The following is a 21,882-nucleotide window of genomic DNA, read 5'->3' on the forward strand; positions in this document are numbered from 1 at the left end:
GACACAGGCGCACACTTGGCACTACTTTGTTGATGCACGTGCGGCTACTGCGCACACAATTCACAAACACAGAAAATAATTTTTTTTTTGGTTTGGACTGGAGTGTACTTTGGGGGTTACAGCACCCTTTAACGGTCAAGCCAGCCGGCCCTTTACTTATGACACAGGCGCACGCTTGGCACTACTTTGTTGATGCACGTGCGGTTACTGCGCACACAATTCACAAACACAGAAAATAATTTTTTTTTTGGTTTGGACTGGAGTGTACTTTGGGGGTTACAGCACCCTTTAACGGTCAAGCCAGCCGGCCCTTTACTTATGACACAGGCGCACGCTTGGCACTACTTTGTTGATGCACGTGCGGCTACTGCGCACACAATTCACAAACACAGAAAATAATTTTTTTTCTGGTTTGGACTGGAGTGTACTTTGGGGGTTACAGCACCCTTTAACGGTCAAGCCAGCCAGCCCTTTACTTATGACACAGGCGCACGCTTGGCACTACTTTGTTGATGCACGTGCGGCTACTGCGCACACAATTCACAAACACAGAAAATAATTTTTTTTTGGTTTGGACTGGAGTGTACTTTCGGGGGTTACAGCACCCTTTAACGGTCAAGCCAGCCGGCCCTTTACTTATGACACAGGCGCACGCTTGGCACTACTTTGTTGATGCACGTGCGGCTACTGCGCACACAATTCACAAACACAGAAAATAATTTTTTTTTTGGTTTGGACTGGAGTGTACTTTCGGGGGTTACAGCACCCTTTAATGGTCAAGCCAGCCGGCCCTTTACTTATGACACAGGCGCACGCTTGGCACTACTTTGTTGATGCACGTGCGGCTACTGCGCACACAATTCACAAACACAGAAAATAATTTTTTTTTTGGTTTGGACTGGAGTGTACTTTTGGGGGTTACAGCAGCCTTTAACGGTCAAGCCAGCCGGCCCTTTACTTATGACACAGGCGCACGCTTGGCACTACTTTGTTGATGCACGTGCGGCTACTGCGCACACAATTCACAAACACAGAAAATAATTTTTTTTTTGGTTTGGACTGGAGTGTACTTTGGGGGTTACAGCACCCTTTAACGGTCAAGCCAGCCGGCCCTTTACTTATGACACAGGCGCACGCTTGGCACTACTTTGTTGATGCACGTGCGGCTACTGCGCACACAATTCACAAACACAGAAAATAATTTTTTTTTTGGTTTGGACTGGAGTGTACATTGGGGGTTACAGCACCCTTTAATGGTCAAGCCAGCCGGCCCTTTACTTATGACACAGGCACACGCTTGGCACTACTTTGTTGATGCACGTGCGGCTACTGCGCACACAATTCACAAACACAGAAAATAATTTTTTTTTTGGTTTGGACTGGAGTGTACTTTGGGGGTTACAGCACCCTTTAACGGTAAAGCCAGCCGGCCCTTTACTTATGACACAGACGCACGCTTGGCAATACTTTGTTGATGCACGTGCGGCTACTGCGCACACAATTCACAAACACAGAAAATAATTTTTTTTTTGGTTTGGACTGGAGTGTACTTTCGGGGGTTACAGCACCCTTTAACGGTCAAGCCAGCTGGCCCTTTACTTATGACACAGGCGCACGCTTGGCACTACTTTGTTCATGCACGTGCGGCTACTGCGCACACAATTCACAAACACAGAAAATAATTTTTTTTTTGGTTTGGACTGGAGTGTACTTTCGGGGGTTACAGCACCCTTTAATGGTCAAGCCAGCCGGCCCTTTACTTATGACACAGGCGCACGCTTGGCACTACTTTGTTGATGCACGTGCGGCTACTGCGCACACAATTCACAAACACAGAAAATAATTTTTTTTTTGGTTTGGACTGGAGTGTACTTTTGGGGGTTACAGCACCCTTAACGGTCAAGCCAGCCGGCCCTTTACTTATGACACAGGCGCACGCTTGGCACTACTTTGTTCATGCACGTGCGGCTACTGCGCACACAATTCACAAACACAGAAAATAATTTTTTTTCTGGTTTGGACTGGAGTGTACTTTGGGGGTTACAGCACCCTTTAACGGTCAAGCCAGCCGGCCCTTTACTTATGACACAGGCGCACGCTTGGCACTACTTTGTTGATGCACGTGCGGCTACTGCGCACACAATTCACAAACACAGAAAATAATTTTTTTTTTGGTTTGGACTGGAGTGTACTTTCGGGGGTTACAGCACCCTTTAACGGTCAAGCCAGCCGGCCCTTTACTTATGACACAGGCGCACGCTTGGCACTACTTTGTTGAAGCACGTGAGGCTACTGCGCACACAATTCACAAACACAGAAAATTATTTTTTTTTGGTTTGGACTGGAGTGTACTTTGGGGGTTACAGCACCCTTTAACGGTCAAGCCTGCCGGCCCTTTACTTATGACACAGGCGCACGCTTGGCACTACTTTGTTGATGCACGTCCGGCTACTGCGCACACAATTCACAAACACAGAAAATAATTTTTTTTTTGGTTTGGACTGGAGTGTACTTTGGGGGTTACAGCACCCTTTAACGGTCAAGCCAGCCGGCCCTTTTACTTATGACACAGGCACACGCTTGGCACTACTTTGTTGATGCACGTGCGGCTACTGCGCACACAATTCACAAACACAGAAAATAATTTTTCATTTGGTTTGGACTGGAGTGTACCTTCGGGGGTTACAGCGCCCTTTAACGGTCAAGCCAGCCGGCCCTTTACTTATGACACAGACGCACGCTTGGCACTACTTTGTTGATGCACGTGCGGCTACTGCGCACACAATTCACAAACACAGAAAATAATTTTTTTTTTGGTTTGGACTGGAGTGTACTTTTGGGGGTTACAGCACCCTTAACGGTCAAGCCAGCCGGCCCTTTACTTATGACACAGGCGCACGCTTGGCACTACTTTGTTCATGCACGTGCGGCTACTGCGCACACAATTCACAAACACAGAAAATAATTTTTTTTTTGGTTTGGACTGGAGTGTACTTTCGGGGGTTACAGCACCCTTTAACGGTCAAGCCAGCCGGCCCTTTACTTATGACACAGGCGCACGCTTGGCACTACTTTGTTGATGCACGTGCGGCTACTGCGCACACAATTCACAAACACAGAAAATAATTTATTTTTTGGTTTGGACTGGAGTGTACTTTGGGGGTTACAGCACCCTTTAACGGTCAAGCCAGCCGGCCCTTTACTTATGACACAGGCGCACGCTTGGCACTACTTTGTTGATGCACGTGCGGCTGCTGCGCACACAATTCACAAACACAGAAAATAATTTTTTTTTTGGTTTGGACTGGAGTGTACTTTCGGGGGTTACAGCACCCTTAACGGTCAAGCCAGCCGGCCCTTTACTTATGACACAGGCGCACGCTTGGCACTACTTTGTTGATGCACGTGCGGCTACTGCGCACACAATTCACAAACACAGAAAATAATTTTTTTTCTGGTTTGGACTGGAGTGTACTTTGGGGGTTACAGCACCCTTTAACGGTCAAGCCAGCCGGCCCTTTACTTATGACACAGGCGCACGCTTGGCACTACTTTGTTCATGCACGTGCGGCTACTGCGCACACAATTCACAAACACAGAAAATAATTTTTTTTTTGGTTTGGACTGGAGGGTACTTTCGGGGGTTACAGCACCCTTAACGGTCAAGCCAGCCGGCCCTTTACTTATGACACAGGCGCACGCTTGGCACTACTTTGTTGATGCACGTGCGGCTAAAGCGCACACAATTCACAAACACAGAAAATTATTTTTTTTTGAGTTTGGACTGGAGTGTACTTTGGGGGTTACAGCACCCTTTAACGGTCAAGCCAGCCGGCCCTTTACTTATGACACAGGCGCACGCTTGGCACTACTTTGTTGATGCACGTCCGGCTACTGCGCACACAATTCACAAACACAGAAAATAATTTTTTTTTTGGTTTGGACTGGAGTGTACTTTGGGGGTTACAGCACCCTTTAACGGTCAAGCCAGCCGGCCCTTTACTTATGACACAGGCACACGCTTGGCACTACTTTGTTGATGCACGTGCGGCTACTGCGCACACAATTCACAAACACAGAAAATAATTTTTCATTTGGTTTGGACTGGAGTGTACCTTCGGGGGTTACAGCACCCTTTAACGGTCAAGCCAGCCGGCCCTTTACTTATGACACAGGCGCACGCTTGGCACTACTTTGTTGATGCACGTGCGGCTACTGCGCACACAATTCACAAACACAGAAAATATTTTTTTTTTTGGTTTGGACTGGAGTGTACTTTGGGGGTTACAGCACCCTTTAACGGTCAAGCCAGCCGGCCCTTTACTTATGACACAGGCGCACGCTTGGCACTACTTTGTTGATGCACGTGCGGCTACTGCGCACACAATTCACAAACACAGAAATTAATTTTTTTTTTGGTTTGGACTGGAGTGTACTTTGGGGGTTACAGCACCCTTTAACGGTCAAAACAGCCGGCCCTTTACTTATGACACAGGCGCACGCTTGGCACTACTTTGTTGATGCATGTGCGGCTACTGCGCACACAATTCACAAACACAGAAAATTATTTTTTTTTTGGTTTGGACTGGAGTGTACTTTGGGGGTTACAGCACCCTTTAACGGTCAAGCCAGCCGGCCCTTTACTTATGACACAGGCGCACGCTTGGCACTACTTTGTTGATGCACGTCCGGCTACTGCGCACACAATTCACAAACACTGAAAATAATTTTTTTTTTGGTTTGGACTGGAGTGTACTTTGGGGGTTACAGCACCCTTTAATGGTCAAGCCAGCCGGCCCTTTACTTATGACACAGGCGCACGCTTGGCACTACTTTGTTGATGCACGTGCGGCTACTGCGCACACAATTCACAAACACAGAAAATAATTTTTTATTTGGTTTGGACTGGAGTGTACTTTGGGGGTTACAGCACCCTTTAACGGTCAAGCCAGCCGGCCCTTTACTTATGACACAGGCGCACGCTTGGCACTACTTTGTTGATGCACGTGCGGCTACTGCGCACACAATTCACAAACACAGAAAATAATTTTTTTTTGGGTTTGGACTGGAGTGTACTTTCGGGGGTTACAGCACCCATAACGGTCAAGCCAGCCGGCCCTTTACTTATGACACAGACGCACGCTTGGCAATACTTTGTTGATGCACGTGCGGCTACTGCGCACACAATTCACAAACACAGAAAATAATTTTTTTTTTGGTTTGGACTGGAGTGTACTTTGGGGGTTACAGCACCCTTTAACGGTCAAGCCAGCCGGCCCTTTACTTATGACACAGGCGCACGCTTGGCACTACTTTGTTGATGCACGTGGGCTACACAACAATTCACAAACACAGAAAATAATTTTTTTTTTGGTTTGGACTGGAGTGTACTTTGGGGGTTACAGCACCCTTTAACCGTCAAGCCAGCCGGCCCTTTACTTATGACACAGGCGCATGCTTGGCACTACTTTGTTGATGCACGTGCGGCTACTGCGCACACAATTCACAAACACAGAAAATAATTTTGTTTTTGGTTTGGACTGGAGTGTACTTTCGGGGGTTACAGCACCCTTAACGGTCAAGCCAGCAGGCCCTTTACTTATGACACAGACGTACGCTTGGCAATACTTTGTTGATGCACGTGCGGCTACTGCGCACACAATTCACAAACACAGAAAATAATTTTTTTTTGGTTTGGACTGGAGTGTATTTTCGGGGGTTACAGCACCCTTAACGGTCAAGCCAGCCGGCCCTTTACTTATGACACAGGCGCACGCTTGGCACTACTTTGTTCATGCACGTGCGGCTACTGCGCACACAATTCACAAACACAGAAAATAATTATTTTTTTTGTTTGGACTGGAGTGTACTTTCGGGGGTTACAGCACCCTTTAACGGTCAAGCCAGCCGGCCCTTTACTTATGACACAGGCGCACGCTTGGCACTACTTTGTTGATGCACGTGCGGCTACTGCGCACACAATTCGCAAACACAGAAAATAATTTTTTTTGGGGTTTGGACTGGAGTGTACTTTGGGGGTTACAGCACCCTTTAACGGTCAAGCCAGCCGGCCCTTTACTTATGACACAGGCGCACGCTTGGCACTACTTTGTTGATGCACGTGCGGCTACTGCGCATACAATTCACAAACACAGAAAATATTTTTTTTTTTGGTTCGGACTGGAGTGTACTTTGGGGGTTACAGCACCCTTTAACGGTCAAGCCAGCCGGCCCTTTACTTATGACACAGGCGCACGCTTGGCACTACTTTGTTGATGCACGTGCGGCTACTGCGCACACAATTCACAAACACAGAAAATATTTTTTTTTTTGGTTTGGACTGGAGTGTACTTTGGGGGTTACAGCACCCTTTAACGGTCAAGCCAGCCGGCCCTTTACTTATGACACAGGCGCACGCTTGGCACTACTTTGTTGATGCACGTGCAGCTACTGCGCACACAATTCACAAACACAGAAAATAATTTTTTTTCTGGTTTGGACTGGAGTGTACTTTGGGGGTTATAGTACCCTTTAACGGTCAAGCCAGCCGGCCCTTTACTTATGACACAGGCGCACGCTTGGCACTACTTTGTTGATGCACATGCGGCTACTGCGCACACAATTCACAAACACAGAAAATATTTTTTTTTTGGTTTGGACTGGAGTGTACTTTCGGGGGTTACAGCACCCTTTAACGGTCAAGCCAGCCGGCCCTTTACTTATGACACAGGCGCACGCTTGGCACTACTTTGTTGATGCACGTGAGGCTACTGCGCACACAATTCACAAACACAGAAAATAATTTTTTTTTTGGTTTGGACTGGAGTGTACTTTCGGGGGTTACAGCACCCTTAACGGTCAAGCCAGCCGGCCCTTTACTTATGACACAGGCGCACGCTTGGCACTACTTTGTTGATGCACGTGCGGCTACTGCGCACACAATTCACAAACACAGAAAATTATTTTTTTTTTGGTTTGGACTGGAGTGTACTTTGGGGGTTACAGCACCCTTTAACGGTCAAGCCAGCCGGCCCTTTACTTATGACACAGGCGCACGCTTGGCACTACTTTGTTGATGAACGTCCGGCTACTGCGCACACAATTCACAAACACAGAAAATTATTTTTTTTTTGGTTTGGACTGGAGTGTACTTTGGGGGTTACAGCACCCTTTAACGGTCAAGCCAGCCGGCCCTTTACTTATGACACAGGCGCACGCTTGGCACTACTTTGTTGATGCACGTGCGGCTACTGCGCACACAATTCACAAACACAGAAAATAATTTTTTTTTTGGTTTGGACTGGAGTGTACTTTCGGGGGTTACAGCACCCTTAACGGTCAAGCCAGCCGGCCCTTTACTTATGACACAGGCGCACGCTTGGCACTACTTTGTTGATGCACGTGCGGCTACTGCGCACACAATTCACAAACACAGAAAATAATTTTTTTTTTTGTTTGGACTGGAGTGTACTTTCGGGGGTTACAGCACCCTTTAACGGTCAAGCCAGCCGGCCCTTTACTTATGACACAGGCGCACGCTTGGCACTACTTTGTTGATGCACGTGCGGCTACTGCGCACACAATTCGCAAACACAGAAAATAATTTTTTTTTTGGTTTGGACTGGAGTGTACTTTGGGGGTTACAGCACCCTTTAATGGTCAATCCAGCCGGCCCTTTACCTATGACACAGGCGCACGCTTGGCACTACTTTGTTGATGCACGTGCGGCTACTGCGCATACAATTCACAAACACAGAAAATATTTTTTTTTTTGGTTTGGACTGGAGTGTACTTTGGGGGTTACAGCACCCTTTAACGGTCAAGCCAGCCGGCCCTTTACTTATGACACAGGCGCACGCTTGGCACTACTTTGTTGATGCACGTGCGGCTACTGCGTACACAATTCACAAACACAGAAAATATTTTTTTTTTTGGTTTGGACTGGAGTGTACTTTGGGGGTTACAGCACCCTTTGACGGTCAAGCCAGCCGGCCCTTTACTTATGACACAGGCGCACGCTTGGCACTACTTTGTTGATGCACGTGCAGCTACTGCGCACACAATTCACAAACACAGAAAATAATTTTCTTTCTGGTTTGGACTGGAGTGTATTTTGGGGGTTATAGCACCCTTTAACGGTCAAGCCAGCCGGCCCTTTACTTATGACACAGGCGCACGCTTGGCACTACTTTGTTGATGCACGTGCGGCTACTGCGCACACAATTCACAAACACAGAAAATAATTTTTTTTTTGGTTTGGACTGGAGTGTACTTTCGGGGGTTACAGCACCCTTTAACAGTCAAGCCAGCCGGCCCTTTACTTATGACACAGGCGCACGCTTGGCACTACTTTGTTGATGCACGTGAGGCAACTGCGCACACAATTCACAAACACAGAAAATAATTTTTTTTTTGGTTTGGACTGGAGTGTACTTTCGGGGGTTACAGCACCCTTAACGGTCAAGCCAGCCGGCCCTTTACTTATGACACAGGCGCACGCTTGGCACTACTTTGTTGATGCACGTGCGGCTACTGCGCACACAATTCACAAACACAGAAAATTATTTTTTTTTTGGTTTGGACTGGAGTGTACTTTGGGGGTTACAGCACCCTTTAACGGTCAAGCCAGCCGGCCCTTTACTTATGACACAGGCGCACGCTTGGCACTACTTTGTTGATGCACGTCCGGCTACTGCGCACACAATTCACAAACACAGAAAATATTTTTTTTTTTGGTTTGGACTGGAGTGTACTTTGGGGGTTACAGCACCCTTTAACGGTCAAGCCAGCCGGCCCTTTACTTATGACACAGGCGCACGCTTGGCACTACTTTGTTGATGCACGTGCGGCTACTGCGCACACAATTCACAAACACAGAAAATAATTTTTCATTTGGTTTGGACTGGAGTGTACCTTCGGGGTTTACAGTGCCCTTTAACGGTCAAGCCAGCCGGCCCTTTACTTATGACACAGGCGCACGCTTGGCACTACTTTGTTGATGCACGTCAGGCTACTGCGCACACAATTCACAAACACAGAAAATAATTTTTTTTTTGGTTTGGACTGGAGTGTACTTTCGGGGGTTACAGCACCCTTAATGGTCAAGCCAGCCGGCCCTTTACTTATGACACAGGCGCACGCTTGGCACTACTTTGTTGATGCACGTGCGGCTACTGCGCACACAATTCACAAACACAGAAAATTATTTTTTTTTTGGTTTGGACTGGAGTGTACTTTGGGGGTTACAGCACCCTTTAACGGTCAAGCCAGCCGGCCCTTTACTTATGACACAGGCGCACGCTTGGCACTACTTTGTTGATGCACGTGCGGCTACTGCGCACACAATTCACAAACACAGAAAATAATTTTTTTTTTGGTTTGGACTGGAGTGTACTTTGGGGGTTACAGCACCCTTTAACGGTCAAGCCAGCCGGCCCTTTACTTATGACACAGGCGCACGCTTGGCACTACTTTGTTGATGCACGTGCGGCTACTGCGCACACAATTCACAAACACAGAAAATAATATTTTTTTTGGTTTGGACTGGAGTGTACTTTCGGGGGTTACAGCACCCCTAACGGTCAAGCCAGCCGGCCCTTTACTTATGACACAGACGCACGCTTGGCAATACTTTGTTGATGCACGTGCGGCTACTGCGCACACAATTCACAAACACAGAAAATAATTTTTTTTTTGGTTTGGACTGGAGTGTACTTTGGGGGTTACAGCACCCTTTAACGGTCAAGCCAGCCGGCCCTTTACTTATGACACAGGCGCACGCTTGGCACTACTTTGTTGATGCACGTGGGCTACACAACAATTCACAAACACAGAAAATAATTTTTTTTTTGGTTTGGACTGGAGTGTACTTTGGGGGTTACAGCACCCTTTAACGGTCAAGCCAGCCGGCCCTTTACTTATGACACAGGCGCATGCTTGGCACTACTTTGTTGATGCACGTGCGGCTACTGCGCACACAATTCACAAACACAGAAAATAATTTTTTTTTTGGTTTGGACTGGAGTGTACTTTGGGGGTTACAGCACCCTTAACGGTCAAGCCAGCAGGCCCTTTACTTATGACACAGACGTACGCTTGGCAATACTTTGTTGATGCACGTGCGGCTACTGCGCACACAATTCACAAACACAGAAAATAATTTTTGTTTTGGTTTGGACTGTAGTGTACTTTCGGGGGTTACAGCACCCTTAACGGTCAAGCCAGCCGGCCCTTTACTTATGACACAGGCGCACGCTTGGCACTACTTTGTTCATGCACGTGCGGCTACTGCGCACACAATTCACAAACACAGAAAATAATTATTTTTTTTGTTTGGACTGGAGTGTACTTTCGGGGGTTACAGCACCCTTTAACGGTCAAGCCAGCCGGCCCTTTACTTATGACACAGGCGCACGCTTGGCACTACTTTGTTGATGCACGTGCGGCTACTGCGCACACAATTCGCAAACACAGAAAATAATTTTTTTTTTGGTTTGGACTGGAGTGTACTTTGGGGGTTACAGCACCCTTTAACGGTCAAGCCAGCTGGCCCTTTACTTATGACACAGGCGCACGCTTGGCACTACTTTGTTGATGCACGTGCGGCTACTGCGCATACAATTCACAAACACAGAAAATATTTTTTTTTTTGGTTCGGACTGGAGTGTACTTTGGGGGTTACAGCACCCTTTAACGGTCAAGCCAGCCGGCCCTTTACTTATGACACAGGCGCACGCTTGGCACTACTTTGTTGATGCACGTGCGGCTACTGCGCACACAATTCACAAACACAGAAAATAATTTTTTTTCTGGTTTGGACTGGAGTGTACTTTGGGGGTTATAGCACCCTTTAACGGTCAAGCCAGCCGGCCCTTTACTTATGACACAGGCGCACGCTTGGCACTACTTTGTTGATGCACGTGCGGCTACTGCGCACACAATTCACAAACACAGAAAATAATTTTTTTTTTGGTTTGGACTGGAGTGTATTTTCGGGGGTTACAGCACCCTTAACGGTCAAGCCAGCCGGCCCTTTACTTATGACACAGGCGCACGCTTGGCACTACTTTGTTCATGCACGTGCGGCTACTGCGCACACAATTCACAAACACAGAAAATAATTATTTTTTTTGTTTGGACTGGAGTGTACTTTCGGGGGTTACAGCACCCTTTAACGGTCAAGCCAGCCGGCCCTTTACTTATGACACAGGCGCACGCTTGGCACTACTTTGTTGATGCACGTGCGGCTACTGCGCACACAATTCGCAAACACAGAAAATAATTTTTTTTTTGGTTTGGACTGGAGTGTACTTTGGGGGTTACAGCACCCTTTAACGGTCAAGCCAGCCGGCCCTTTACTTATGACACAGGCGCACGCTTGGCACTACTTTGTTGATGCACGTGCGGCTACTGCGCATACAATTCACAAACACAGAAAATATTTTTTTTTTTGGTTCGGACTGGAGTGTACTTTGGGGGTTACAGCACCCTTTAACGGTCAAGCCAGCCGGCCCTTTACTTATGACACAGGCGCACGCTTGGCACTACTTTGTTGATGCACGTGCGGCTACTGCGCACACAATTCACAAACACAGAAAATATTTTTTTTTTTGGTTTGGACTGGAGTGTACTTTGGGGGTTACAGCACCCTTTAACGGTCAAGCCAGCCGGCCCTTTACTTATGACACAGGCGCACGCTTGGCACTACTTTGTTGATGCACGTGCAGCTACTGCGCACACAATTCACAAACACAGAAAATAATTTTTTTTCTGGTTTGGACTGGAGTGTACTTTGGGGGTTATAGTACCCTTTAACGGTCAAGCCAGCCGGCCCTTTACTTATGACACAGGCGCACGCTTGGCACTACTTTGTTGATGCACGTGCGGCTACTGCGCACACAATTCACAAACACAGAAAATATTTTTTTTTTGGTTTGGACTGGAGTGTACTTTCGGAGGTTACAGCACCCTTTAACGGTCAAGCCAGCCGGCCCTTTACTTATGACACAGGCGCACGCTTGGCACTACTTTGTTGATGCACGTGAGGCTACTGCGCACACAATTCACAAACACAGAAAATAATTTTTTTTTTGGTTTGGACTGGAGTGTACTTTCGGGGGTTACAGCACCCTTAACGGTCAAGCCAGCCGGCCCTTTACTTATGACACAGGCGCACGCTTGGCACTACTTTGTTGATGCACGTGCGGCTACTGCGCACACAATTCACAAACACAGAAAATTATTTTTTTTTTGGTTTGGACTGGAGTGTACTTTGGGGGTTACAGCACCCTTTAACGGTCAAGCCAGCCGGCCCTTTACTTATGACACAGGCGCACGCTTGGCACTACTTTGTTGATGCACGTCCGGCTACTGCGCACACAATTCACAAACACAGAAAATTATTTTTTTTTTGGTTTGGACTGGAGTGTACTTTGGGGGTTACAGCACCCTTTAACGGTCAAGCCAGCCGGCCCTTTACTTATGACACAGGCGCACGCTTGGCACTACTTTGTTGATGCACGTGCGGCTACTGCGCACACAATTCACAAACACAGAAAATAATTTTTTTTTTGGTTTGGACTGGAGTGTACTTTCGGGGGTTACAGCACCCTTAACGGTCAAGCCAGCCGGCCCTTTACTTATGACACAGGCGCACGCTTGGCACTACTTTGTTGATGCACGTGCGGCTACTGCGCACACAATTCACAAACACAGAAAATAATTTTTTTTTTTGTTTGGACTGGAGTGTACTTTCGGGGGTTACAGCACCCTTTAACGGTCAAGACAGCCGGCCCTTTACTTATGACACAGGCGCACGCTTGGCACTACTTTGTTGATGCACGTGCGGCTACTGCGCACACAATTCGCAAACACAGAAAATAATTTTTTTTTTGGTTTGGACTGGAGTGTACTTTGGGGGTTACAGCACCCTTTAATGGTCAAGCCAGCCGGCCCTTTACCTATGACACAGGCGCACGCTTGGCACTACTTTGTTGATGCACGTGCGGCTACTGCGCATACAATTCACAAACACAGAAAATATTTTTTTTTTTGGTTTGGACTGGAGTGTACTTTGGGGGTTACAGCACCCTTTAACGGTCAAGCCAGCCGGCCCTTTACTTATGACACAGGCGCACGCTTGGCACTACTTTGTTGATGCACGTGCGGCTACTGCGCACACAATTCACAAACACAGAAAATATTTTTTTTTTTGGTTTGGACTGGAGTGTACTTTGGGGGTTACAGCACCCTTTAACGGTCAAGCCAGCCGGCCCTTTACTTATGACACAGGCGCACGCTTGGCACTACTTTGTTGATGCACGTGCAGCTACTGCGCACACAATTCACAAACACAGAAAATAATTTTTTTTCTGGTTTGGACTGGAGTGTACTTTGGGGGTTATAGCACCCTTTAACGGTCAAGCCAGCCGGCCCTTTACTTATGACACAGGCGCACGCTTGGCACTACTTTGTTGATGCACGTGCGGCTACTGCGCACACAATTCACAAACACAGAAAATAATTTTTTTTGGGGTTTGGACTGGAGTGTACTTTCGGGGGTTACAGCACCCTTTAACGGTCAAGCCAGCCGGCCCTTTACTTATGACACAGGCGCACGCTTGGCACTACTTTGTTGATGCACGTGAGGCTACTGCGCACACAATTCACAAACACAGAAAATAATTTTTTTTTTGGTTTGGACTGGAGTGTACTTTCGGGGGTTACAGCACCCTTAACGGTCAAGCCAGCCGGCCCTTTACTTATGACACAGGCGCACGCTTGGCACTACTTTGTTGATGCACGTGCGGCTACTGCGCACACAATTCACAAACACAGAAAATTATTTTTTTTTTGGTTTGGACTGGAGTGTACTTTGGGGGTTACAGCACCCTTTAACGGTCAAGCCAGCCGGCCCTTTACTTATGACACAGGCGCACGCTTGGCACTACTTTGTTGATGCACGTCCGGCTACTGCGCACACAATTCACAAACACAGAAAATATTTTTTTTTTTGGTTTGGACTGGAGTGTACTTTGGGGGTTACAGCACCCTTTAACGGTCAAGCCAGCCGGCCCTTTACTTATGACACAGGCGCACGCTTGGCACTACTTTGTTGATGCACGTGCGGCTACTGCGCACACAATTCACAAACACAGAAAATATTTTTTTTTTTGGTTTGGACTGGAGTGTACTTTGGGGGTTACAGCACCCTTTAACGGTCAAGCCAGCCGGCCCTTTACTTATGACACAGGCGCACGCTTGGCACTACTTTGTTGATGCACGTGCGGCTACTGCGCACACAATTCACAAACACAGAAAATAATTTTTCATTTGGTTTGGACTGGAGTGTACCTTCGGGGTTTACAGCGCCCTTTAACGGTCAAGCCAGCCGGCCCTTTACTTATGACACAGGCGCACGCTTGGCACTACTTTGTTGATGCACGTCAGGCTACTGCGCACACAATTCACAAACACAGAAAATAATTTTTTTTTTGGTTTGGACTGGAGTGTACTTTCGGGGGTTACAGCACCCTTAACGGTCAAGCCAGCCGGCCCTTTACTTATGACACAGGCGCACGCTTGGCACTACTTTGTTGATGCACGTGCGGCTACTGCGCACACAATTCACAAACACAGAAAATTATTTTTTTTTGGTTTGGACTGGAGTGTACTTTGGGGGTTACAGCACCCTTTAACGGTCAAGCCAGCCGGCCCTTTACTTATGACACAGGCGCACGCTTGGCACTACTTTGTTGATGCACGTGCGGCTACTGCGCACACAATTCACAAACACAGAAAATAATTTTTTTTTTGGTTTGGACTGGAGTGTACTTTGGGGGTTACAGCACCCTTTAACGGTCAAGCCAGCCGGCCCTTTACTTATGACACAGGCGCACGCTTGGCACTACTTTGTTGATGCACGTGCGGCTACTGCGCACACAATTCACAAACACAGAAAATATATTTTTTTTTTGTTTGGACTGGAGTGTACTTTGGGGGTTACAGCACCCTTTAATGGTCAAGCCAGCCGGCCCTTTACTTATGACACAGGCGCACGCTTGGCACTACTTTGTTGATGCACGTGCGGCTACTGCGCACACAATTCACAAACAGAGAAAATATTTTTTTTTTTGGTTTGGACTGGAGTGTACTTTGGGGGTTACAGCACCCTTTAACGGTCAAGCCAGCCGGCCCTTTACTTATGACACAGGCGCACGCTTGGCACTACTTTGTTGATGCACGTGCGGCTACTGCGCACACAATTCACAAACACAGAAAATAATATTTTTTTTGGTTTGGACTGGAGTGTACTTTCGGGGGTTACAGCACCCTTTAACGGTCAAACCAGCCGGCCCTTTACTTATGACACAGGCGCACGCTTGGCACTACTTTGTTGATGCACGTGCGGCTACTGCGCACACAATTCACAAACACAGAAAATAATTTTTTTTTTGGTTTGGACTGGAGTGTACTTTCGGGGGTTACAGCACCCCTAACGGTCAAGCCAGCCGGCCCTTTACTTATGACACAGACGCACGCTTGGCAATACTTTGTTGATGCACGTGCGGCTACTGCGCACACAATTCACAAACACAGAAAATAATTTTTTTTTTGGTTTGGACTGGAGTGTACTTTGGGGGTTACAGCACCCTTTAACGGTCAAGCCAGCCGGCCCTTTACTTATGACACAGGCGCACGCTTGGCACTACTTTGTTGATGCACGTGGGCTACACAACAATTCACAAACACAGAAAATAATTTTTTTTTTGGTTTGGACTGGAGTGTACTTTGGGGGTTACAGCACCCTTTAACGGTCAAGCCAGCCGGCCCTTTACTTATGACACAGGCGCATGCTTGGCACTACTTTGTTGATGCACGTGCGGCTACTGCGCACACAATTCACAAACACAGAAAATAATTTTTTTTTTGGTTTGGACTGGAGTGTACTTTCGGGGGTTACAGCACCCTTAACGGTCAAGCCAGCAGGCCCTTTACTTATGACACAGACGTACGCTTGGCAATACTTTGTTGATGCACGTGCGGCTACTGCGCACACAATTCACAAACACAGAAAATAATTTTTTTTTTGGTTTGGACTGGAGTGTACTTTCGGGGGTTACAGCACCCTTAACGGTCAAGCCAGCCGGCCCTTTACTTATGACACAGGCGCACGCTTGGCACTACTTTGTTCATGCACGTGCGGCTACTGCGCACACAATTCACAAACACAGAAAATAATTATTTTTTTTGTTTGGACTGGAGTGTACTTTCGGGGGTTACAGCACCCTTTAACGGTCAAGCCAGCCGGCCCTTTACTTATGACACAGGCGCACGCTTGGCACTACTTTGTTGATGCACGTGCGGCTACTGCGCACACAATTCGCAAACACAGAAAATAATTTTTTTTTTGGTTTGGACTGGAGTGTACTTTGGGGGTTACAGCACCCTTTAACGGTCAAGCCAGCCGGCCCTTTACTTATGACACAGGCGCACGCTTGGCACTACTTTGTTGATGCACGTGCGGCTACTGCGCATACAATTCACAAACACAGAAAATATTATTTTTTTTGGTTCGGACTGGAGTGTACTTTGGGGGTTACAGCACCCTTTAACGGTCAAGCCAGCCGGCCCTTTACTTATGACACAGGCGCACGCTTGGCACTACTTTGTTGATGCACGTGCGGCTACTGCGCACACAATTCACAAACACAGAAAATAATTTTTTTTCTGGTTTGGACTGGAGTGTACTTTGGGGGTTATAGCACCCTTTAACGGTCAAGCCAGCCGGCCCTTTACTTATGACACAGGCGCACGCTTGGCACTACTTTGTTGATGCACGTGCGGCTACTGCGCACACAATTCACAAACACAGAAAATTATTTTTTTTTTGGTTTGGACTGGAGTGTACTTTCGGGGGTTACAGCACCCTTTAACGGTCAAGCCAGCCGGCCCTTTACTTATGACACAGGCGCACGCTTGGCACTACTTTGTTGATGCACGTGAGGCTACTGCGCACACAATTCACAAACACAGAAAATAATTTTTTTTTTGGTTTGGACTGGAGTGTACTTTCGGGGGTTACAGAACCCTTAACGGTCAAGCCAGCCGGCCCTTTACTTATGACACAGGCGCACGCTTGGCACTACTTTGTTGATGCACGTGCGGCTACTGCGCACACAATTCACAAACACAGAAAATTATTTTTTTTTTGGTTTGGACTGGAGTGTACTTTGGGGGTTACAGCACCCTTTAACGGTCAAGCCAGCCGGCCCTTTACTTATGACACAGGCGCACGCTTGGCACTACTTTGTTGATGCACGTCCGGCTACTGCGCACACAATTCACAAACACAGAAAATTATTTTTTTTTTGGTTTGGACTGGAGTGTACTTTGGGGGTTACAGCACCCTTTAACGGTCAAGCCAGCCGGCCCTTTACTTATGACACAGGCGCACGCTTGGCACTACTTTGTTGATGCACGTGCGGCTACTGCGCACACAATTCACAAACACAGAAAATTATTTTTTTTTTGGTTTGGACTGGAGTGTACTTTCGGGGGTTACAGCACCCTTAACGGTCAAGCCAGCCGGCCCTTTACTTATGACACAGGCGCACGCTTGGCACTACTTTGTTGATGCACGTGCGGCTACTGCGCACACAATTCACAAACACAGAAAATAATTTTTTTTTTTGTTTGGACTGGAGTGTACTTTCGGGGGTTACAGCACCCTTTAACGGTCAAGCCAGCCGGCCCTTTACTTATGACACAGGCGCACGCTTGGCACTACTTTGTTGATGCACGTGCGGCTACTGCGCACACAATTCGCAAACACAGAAAATAATTTTTTTTTTGGTTTGGACTGGAGTGTACTTTGGGGGTTACAGCACCCTTTAACGGTCAAGCCAGCCGGCCCTTTACTTATGACACAGGCGCACGCTTGGCACTACTTTGTTGATGCACGTGCGGCTACTGCGCATACAATTCACAAACACAGAAAATATTTTTTTTTTTGGTTTGGACTGGAGTGTACTTTGGGGGTTACAGCACCCTTTAACGGTCAAAACAGCCGGCCCTTTACTTATGACACAGGCGCACGCTTGGCACTACTTTGTTGATGCACGTGCGGCTACTGCGCACACAATTCACAAACACAGAAAATTATTTTTTTTTTGGTTTGGACTGGAGTGTACTTTGGGGGTTACAGCACCCTTTAACGGTCAAGCCAGCCGGCCCTTTACTTATGACACAGGCGCACGCTTGGCACTACTTTGTTGATGCACGTCCGGCTACTGCGCACACAATTCACAAACACAGAAAATAATTTTTTTTTTGGTTTGGACTGGAGTGTACTTTGGGGGTTACAGCACCCTTTAGCGGTCAAGCCAGCCGGCCCTTTACTTATGACACAGGCGCACGCTTGGCACTACTTTGTTGATGCACGTCCGGCTACTGCGCACACAATTCACAAACACAGAAAATAATTTTTTTTTTGGTTTGGACTGGAGTGTACTTTGGGGGTTACAGCACCCTTTAACGGTCAAGCCAGCCGGCCCTTTACTTATGACACAGGCGCACGCTTGGCACTACTTTGTTGATGCACGTGCGACTACTGCGCACACAATTCACAAACACAGAAAATATTTTTTTTTTTTGTTTGGACTGGAGAGTACTTTGGGGGTTACAGCATCCTTTAATGGTCAAGCCAGCCGGCCCTTTACTTATGACACAGGCGCACGCTTGGCACTACTTTGTTGATGCACGTGCGGCTACTGCGCACACAATTCACAAACACAGAAAATAATTTTTTTTTTGGTTTGGACTGGAGTGTACTTTGGGGGTTACAGCACCCTTTAACGGTCAAGCCAGCCGGCCCTTTACTTATAACACAGGCGCACGCTTGGCACTACTTTGTTGATGCACGTGCGGCTACTGCGCACACAATTCACAAACACAGAAAATAATATTTTTTTTGGTTTGGACTGGAGTGTTCTTTCGGGGGTTACAGCACCCTTTAATGGTCAAACCAGCCGGCCCTTTACTTATGACACAGGCGCACGCTTGGCACTACTTTGTTGATGCACGTGCGGCTACTGCGCACACAATTCACAAACACAGAAAATAATTTTTTTTTTGGTTTGGACTGGAGTGTACTTTCGGGGGTTACAGCACCCTTAATGGTCAAGCCAGCCGGCCCTTTACTTATGACACAGACGCACGCTTGGCAATACTTTGTTGATGCACGTGCGGCTACTGCGCACACAATTCACAAACACAGAAAATAATTTTTTTTTTGGTTTGGACTGGAGTGTACTTTCGGGGGTTACAGCACCCTTAATGGTCAAGCCAGCCGGCCCTTTACTTATGACACAGGCGCACGCTTGGCACTACTTTGTTCATGCACGTGCGGCTACTGCGCACACAATTCACAAACACAGAAAATAATTTTTTTTTTGGTTTGGACTGGAGTGTACTTTCGGGGGTTACAGCACCCTTTAACGGTCAAGCCAGCCGGCCCTTTACTTATGACACAGGCGCACGCTTGGCACTACTTTGTTGATGCACGTGGGCTACACAACAATTCACAAACACAGAATATAATTTTTTTTTTGGTTTGGACTGGAGTGTACTTTGGGGGTTACAGCACCCTTTAACGGTCAAGCCAGCCGGCCCTTTACTTATGACACAGGCGCACGCTTGGCACTACTTTGTTGATGCACGTGCGGCTACTGCGCACACAATTCACAAACACAGAAAATAATTTTTTTTTGGTTTGGACTGGAGTGTACTTTTGGGGGTTACAGCACCCTTAATGGTCAAGCCAGCAGGCCCTTTACTTATGACACAGACGTACGCTTGGCACTACTTTGTTGATGCACGTGCGGCTACTGCGCACACAATTCACAAACACAGAAAATATTTTTTTTTTTTGTTTGGACTGGAGTGTACTTTGGGGGTTACAGCACCCTTTAATGGTCAAGCCAGCCGGCCCTTTACTTATGACACAGGCGCACGCTTGGCACTACTTTGTTGATGCACGTGCGGCTACTGCGCACACAATTCGCAAACACAGAAAATAATTTTTTTTTTGGTTTGGACTGGAGTGTACTTTGGGGGTTACAGCACCCTTAATGGTCAAGCCAGCCGGCCCTTTACTTATGACACAGACGCACGCTTGGCAATACTTTGTTGATGCACGTGCGGCTACTGCGCACACAATTCACAAACACAGAAAATAATTTTTTTTTTGGTTTGGACTGGAGTGTACTTTCGGGGGTTACAGCACCCTTAATGGTCAAGCCAGCCGGCCCTTTACTTATGACACAGGCGCACGCTTGGCACTACTTTGTTCATGCACGTGCGGCTACTGCGCACACAATTCACAAACACAGAAAATAATTTTTTTTTTGGTTTGGACTGGAGTGTACTTTCGGGGGTTACAGCACCCTTTAACGGTCAAGCCAGCCGGCCCTTTACTTATGACACAGGCGCACGCTTGGCACTACTTTGTTGATGCACGTGGGCTACACAACAATTCACAAACACAGAATATAATTTTTTTTTTGGTTTGGACTGGAGTGTACTTTGGGGGTTACAGCACCCTTTAACGGTCAAGCCAGCCGGCCCTTTACTTATGACACAGGCGCACGCTTGGCACTACTTTGTTGATGCACGTGCGGCTACTGCGCACACAATTCACAAACACAGAAAATAATTTTTTTTTGGTTTGGACTGGAGTGTACTTTTGGGGGTTACAGCACCCTTAATGGTCAAGCCAGCAGGCCCTATACTTATGACACAGACGTACGCTTGGCACTACTTTGTTGATGCACGTGCGGCTACTGCGCACACAATTCACAAACACAGAAAATATTTTTTTTTTTTGTTTGGACTGGAGTGTACTTTGGGGGTTACAGCACCCTTTAATGGTCAAGCCAGCCGGCCCTTTACTTATGACACAGGCGCACGCTTGGCACTACTTTGTTGATGCACGTGCGGCTACTGCGCACACAATTCGCAAACACAGAAAATAATTTTTTTTTTGGTTTGGACTGGAGTGTACTTTGGGGGTTACAGCACCCTTTAACGGTTAAGCCAGCCGGCCCTTTACTTATGACACAGGCGCACGCTTGGCACTACTTTGTTGATGCACGTGCGGCTACTGCGCATACAATTCACAAACACAGAAAATATTTTTTTTTTTGGTTTGGACTGGAGTGTACTTTGGGGGTTACAGCACCCTTTAATGGTCAAGCCAGCCGGCCCTTTACTTATGACACAGGCGCATGCTTGGCACTACTTTGTTGATGCACGTGCGGCTACTGCGCACACAATTCACAAACACAGAAAATATTTTTTTTTTTGGTTTGGACTGGAGTGTACTTTGGGGGTTACAGCACCCTTTAACGGTCAAGCCAGCCGGCCCTTTACTTATGACACAGGCGCACGCTTGGCACTACTTTGTTGATGCACGTGCGGCTACTGCGCACACAATTCACAAACACAGAAAATAATTTTTTTTCTGGTTTGGACTGGAGTGTACTTTGGGGGTTACAGCACCCTTTAACGGTCAAGCCAGCCGGCCCTTTACTTATGACACAGGCGCACGCTTGGCACTACTTTGTTGATGCACGTGCGGCTACTGCGCACACAATTCACAAACACAGAAAATAATTTTTTTTTTTGGTTTGGACTGGAGTGTACTTTCGGGGGTTACGGCACCCTTTAACGGTCAAGCCAGCCGGCCCTTTACTTATGACACAGGCGCACGCTTGACACTACTTTGTTGATGCACGTGATGCTACTGCGCACACAATTCACAAACACAGAAAATTATTTTTTTTTTGGTTTGGACTGGAGTGTACATTCGGTGGTTACAGCACC

The sequence above is a fragment of the Taudactylus pleione genome, unplaced genomic scaffold, assembly GCF_031769625.1.
Source record: "Taudactylus pleione unplaced genomic scaffold, aTauple2 ptg000639l, whole genome shotgun sequence".
Taxonomy (NCBI): Eukaryota; Metazoa; Chordata; class Amphibia; order Anura; family Myobatrachidae; genus Taudactylus; species Taudactylus pleione.